The following is a 5392-nucleotide window of genomic DNA, read 5'->3' as shown; positions in this document are numbered from 1 at the left end:
GTCGCGGGCCTGCAGCAGAAGTACACATGGCCAACTCCCATGAAGATCCCCGTCAAGCTGGCCGGAACGAGCACGAGATCGGCGAAACGTCCGGCGCGCGTCGTCCGCCTCGCCGTTCTACCAGTCGGCACACTCGACGGAGCAACGTGGAGTTGTTCTGCACACCCCTCCTCAACTTGGCTGCGGCTGCCAAGATAGCCGATTCCCTTCAGCCGACTGATTCAGAGGCTGGCAGGGGAATCGAGCAAATCCGCGCCCTGCTGCACACGGCGCAGCAACAGAATTCGACTGTCTCCCAGTCGCACAACATGATCCACAATAGTTCTGTTCATGCGAATACGCATCGGTCAGTTCACAGCCCTGGTTCTCATCAGCGACACAGGGGTGGCATCCGTTCCATAAACCCCGAAGATCATCGCCGTTCACGCACCCCTCCGCGGGGTGGGCCCTACGGGTCCCGACATCATGATGATCGGCGTTCAGTCGGTGACACTTACGACCCAAGGACCGACGCGAGAGGGCATATCGCCCAGCGGAGGGTCGACAGGGGCCGAGCCCACCGCGATGGTCGCGATATTGACCGTCCGAGAGCAAGCAGGACCATCGTTACTGGCCCCGAGTGTTTCAGTCGAGCCATCCGTTCGGCTGACATCCCTCCCAACTTCCGATTGGCGACGGGAATTAGCAAGTTTACACGAGAGTCCAAGCCAGAAACGTGGCTGGATGATTACCGAGTGGCAGTCCAGATCGGAGGAGGAGACGACCATGTCGCCATGAAGCACCTCCCTCTGATGCTCGACGGCTCGGCGCGAGCGTGGCTGAACCAGTTGGCCCCCTCAAGCATCTACAGTTGGGCAGATCTGGCCCGAGTGTTCATCAGGACCTTTGAAGGGACGTGCAAGCGCCCTGCGGGCCTCGTGGAGCTCCAGCATTGCGTCCAGAAGCAGAATGAGCCCCTGCGTGATTTCATTCAGCGTTGGACAACTCTCTACCACACGGTGGAGAACGTCACAGAGCATCAAGCAGTCTGCGCGTTAAAGGCAGGCGTGCGGTACAGGGATCTGTACCTGAAGTTCGGCCGAACAGGCGACATCTCCATGAGCAAGATGATGGAGATAGCGGCTCGCTATGCAAATGGCGAAGAAGAAGACCGCATCCGAAGCGGTAAGCACAAGACAGTCGCCGACGGAGATGGGAATAACACTCGGAAGCAGAAGCAGAAAGCTCCGACCACTACGCAGGTAGAAGCTGCAGCTGTAACCAATGCCAAGTTCAAAGGCAAAGGGAAGGCTCAGTTCACCCCCAAGAAGAAGCAGTTCAATAATCCCATCCTGGACCAACCACGTCCGGTTCATACTAAGATGGATGAAGAGGGCAACCCCATTTATCCGAAGCATACCACTCGACAGTGTCGCCTCCCGATCCAGGGATTCGGCGAAGGGCAACCGAGTGAGAAGGACAATGAACAGGATGAAGAAGATAAGGAGGATCCATTCCCCCAAGTCCATGCAACACCGATGATTTTTGCTGACGTTGAGAGCAAGAGTTGACTGAAGCTGGTGAACAGGGAGGTGAACATGGCCACCCCTGCCAACCCCAAGTTCCTCAAATGGTCTCAGACTGCGATCACCTTTGACTAGTCGGATCATCCAGCACACTTACCCACCCCAGGGAGACAGGCTCTAGTCGTCGACACGGTGGTGGAAGGAGTCCGACTGCGCAAAGTCCTCATGGACGGCGGCAGCGGCCTGAACATCATGTACGCCGACACTCTCAAGGGGATGGGCATTCCGATGTCCAAACTCAGCGAGAGCAGCATGCAGTTCCATGGAGTCGTCCCTGGACGGAAGGCCAAGTCACTCGTCCAGATCGCGTTGGACGTCGCTTTCGGCTCCGACAAGAACTTCCGCAAGGAAAAGCTGACGTTCGAAGTGGTGGACTTCCAGAGCGCTTACCACGCAATTCTGGGCCGCCCAGCGTATGCGCGTTTCATGGCTCGTCCGTGTTACGTATACCTGAAGCTGAAGATGCCAGGCTCGAAAGGTGTGATCACCATCACGGGCAATCGACAACGGGCCGAAGAGTGTCTGCAGCAAGGATCAAGAATCGCCGACCAGCAGATGGCTGTCCTCGAGCTCGACGAGTACAAGAAAACAGTCGACCCCGCTGACTTGATGTGCTTGAAGAAGCCAGCTTCGGAGTCTGCATTCCAGTCGGCGGGAGAGACGAAGAAGGTCAACATCCACCCGACGGATGACACTGCTGCCCCGACGAACATCTCCACCACCCTCGATCCTAAATAGGAAGCCGAGCTCACCCAATTCCTCCGTGAGAACTGGGACATCTTCACATGGAAACCCTCTGACATGCCAGGTGTACCCAGGGAGTTGGCTGAGCACCGACTGCATGTGGATCCCACCGCTCGGCCTGTCCGAGAACGCCTGCGACGTTCTGCCGCGCACAAGAGGAAGGCAATCGGAGAAGAGGTAGCCAAGCTTTTGGCAGCCAACTTCATTCGCGAGGTTCACCACTCCGAGTGGCTCGCCAATGTTGTCATGGTTCGCAAGAAAGACAAGTCGCTCCGAATGTGCATCGACTTCAAGCACCTCAATAAGGTCTGCCCGAAAGACCATTTTCCGCTCCCCCGCATCGATCAAATTGTCGATTCGACTGCGGGCTGCGAGCGTTTGTCATTTCTTGATGCCTACTCGGGCTATCATCAGATTCGTCTTTATGGCCCCGATGAATTAAAAACAGCCTTCATCACCCCATTCGGGTGCTTCTGCTACATCACTATGCCATTCGGTTTGAAGAATGCAGGAGCTACCTTCATGCGCATGATCCAAAAATGCCTCCTCGACAAGATCGGTCGGAATGTGGATGCGTATATGGATGATATCGTAGTCAAGTCACGCAAAGGTTCCGACCTGCTGACTGACTTCACAGAAACATTCGGCAACCTTCGTAGGTACGATATCAAGCTCAACCCCGCCAAGTGTTCATTCGGCATTCCCAGCGGAAAGTTACCCGATTTCTTCGTTTTCGAACGAGGGATCGATGTCAACCCCAAAAAGATCGGAATCATCGTCCGAATGGAGAGGTCGGTCAGAATACACGATGTTCAACGGCTCACAGGTTGCCTAGCAGCTTTGAGCAGGTTTATCAGTCGACTCGGCGAGAAGGCGCTTCCTTTGTACCGACTCATGAAGAAATTAGATACTTTCGAGTGGACAGACAAAGCCCAAGTCGCATTTGACGACCTCAAAGTCCTACTTTCCACCCAGCCGATTCTTACTGCTCCGCTCAGTAAAGAGACCCTTCTTTTGTATATCGCGGCTACGAGTCAAGTCGTCAGCACTGTTCTTACAGTCGAACGAGAAGAAGAAGGCAAAGCATACAAAGTTCAGCGGCCAGTGTATTACGTCTCCGAAGTCCTTACCCCTTCCAAGCAGAGGTATCCCCACTATAAAAAACTTATCTACGGGATTTACATGACTGCGAAGAAGGTGGCCCATTATTTCCAAGACCACTCGGTGTCTGTCGTTTCTGATGCTCCGTTGTCGGAAATCCTCCACAATCGGGACGCATCAGGCCGAGTGGCGAAGTGGGCAATGGAGATGTTGTACTGCGATATCAAGTTCGAGGCCAAGAAAGCTATTAAGTCTCAAGCTATGGCTGACTTCATAGCAGAATGGGTAGAACAACAGCAACTGACCCACATCTACTCTGCTCATTGGACAATGTTCTTCGATGGGTCCAAGATGTTGAATGGCTCCGACGCTGACGTTGTGATCATATCGCCGAAAGGCGACAAACTCAAGTATGTACTGCAGATACACTTTGATTCCTCCAACAACGAGGCAGAGTATGAAGCTCTCCTTTACGGATTGCGCATGGCCATCTCACTCGGCGTCCGTCGCCTAATGGTCTACGGCGATTCAGATTTGGTGGTCAATCAGGTGATGAAGGAGTGGGAGGTCAGGAACCCCACCATGACTACATACTGCAATGCGATGAGGAAGCTCGAGAAAAGGTTTGAAGGTTTGGAACTTCATCACGTTCCGCGACTGAAAAACCAAGCAACTCATGAGTTGGCAAAACTCGGATCCACTCGGAGACCCGTCCCGAGTGACGTCTGCCTCGAGCACCTCCACCTTCCCTCAGTCAAAGAAGATCCCTTCACAGAGGAACCAGTACAACCAAAGAGTTCCGCAGATCCGACTGAAGTCGAAGTCCCAGCAGTGGTGGATTTGATCATGGAAGTTCTTGCTATCATCCCCGAGTGGACTGTGCCATTCATTGCATACATCCTGAGGCAAGAATTACCAGAAGACGAAGTCCAAGCCAGGCAGATCGTCCGCAGGTCAAAGTCCTTCACTGTCATTGACGGCCAGTTGTACAAGGAAAGCATTTCAGGCGTCCTTCAACGATGCATCTCCCCTGAAGAGGGACAGTTGATCCTGGAAGAAATTCACTCGGGAACCTGTGGTCATCACGCTTCTTCAAGAGCAATTGTTGCCAAAGCATTCAGAGCTGGCTTCTTCTGGCTGCAGGCGAACGAGATGGCTAAAGATATGGTCGATCGATGTGAAGGCTGTCAGTTCTACTCCAACAAGTCACACAAGCCAACATCTGCGTTGAAGACAATCCCTCTTGTCTGGCCGTTCGCAGTATGGGATTAGATACAGTCGGTCCCTTCAGAACAGGCCAAGGGGGATACACACATCTGTTGGTGGCAGTCGACAAGTTCACAAAATGGATTGAAGCCAAGCCCATTAAGAAGCTCGACGCATTAACAACCATCAAGTTTGTCAGGGACATCATCTCCAGATTCGGTGTGCCTCACAGCATAATCACGAACAACGGGACAAACTTTGACTCGGACAGGTTCAAAGGTTTCTGTACAAGCCAAGGTATCCTAGTGGATTTTGCATCCGTGGCGCATCCTCAGTCCAATGGACAAGCAGAGCGGGCGAATGGACTTATTCTGCAAGGTTTGGAGCCCCGACTCCTGTGAGAGGTGGGACATGCCGCTGGCGCAAGGGTCACCGAGCTACCTTCAGTGCTTTGGGGTCTTCGCACAACCCCGAACAGATCTACAGGGCGATCACCGTTCTTCCTCGTCTACGGAGCAGAAGCAGTCCTTCCGAGTGACTTGCTTCACAATGCTCCACGAGTCGAACTCTTCTCCGAAGCTGAGGCAGAACAAGCAAGGCAAGACGGAGTGGACCTTCTAGAGGAGGAGCGCGAGATGGCACTGACTCGCTCAACCATTTATCAACAAGATCTGCGGCGTTTTCACGCGCGACACATCATGAGTCGTACGTTCCAAGCAGGCGACCTGGTGCTCCGAGTGGATCAGCAAAGACCTCACAAGTTGGCTCCTGCCTGG

This window comes from Hordeum vulgare, chromosome 2H (genome assembly GCF_904849725.1).
Source record: "Hordeum vulgare subsp. vulgare chromosome 2H, MorexV3_pseudomolecules_assembly, whole genome shotgun sequence".
Taxonomy (NCBI): domain Eukaryota; kingdom Viridiplantae; phylum Streptophyta; class Magnoliopsida; order Poales; family Poaceae; genus Hordeum; species Hordeum vulgare.
The sequence above is the reverse complement of the archived record's forward strand: the minus strand, read 5'-3'. Positions refer to the sequence as shown.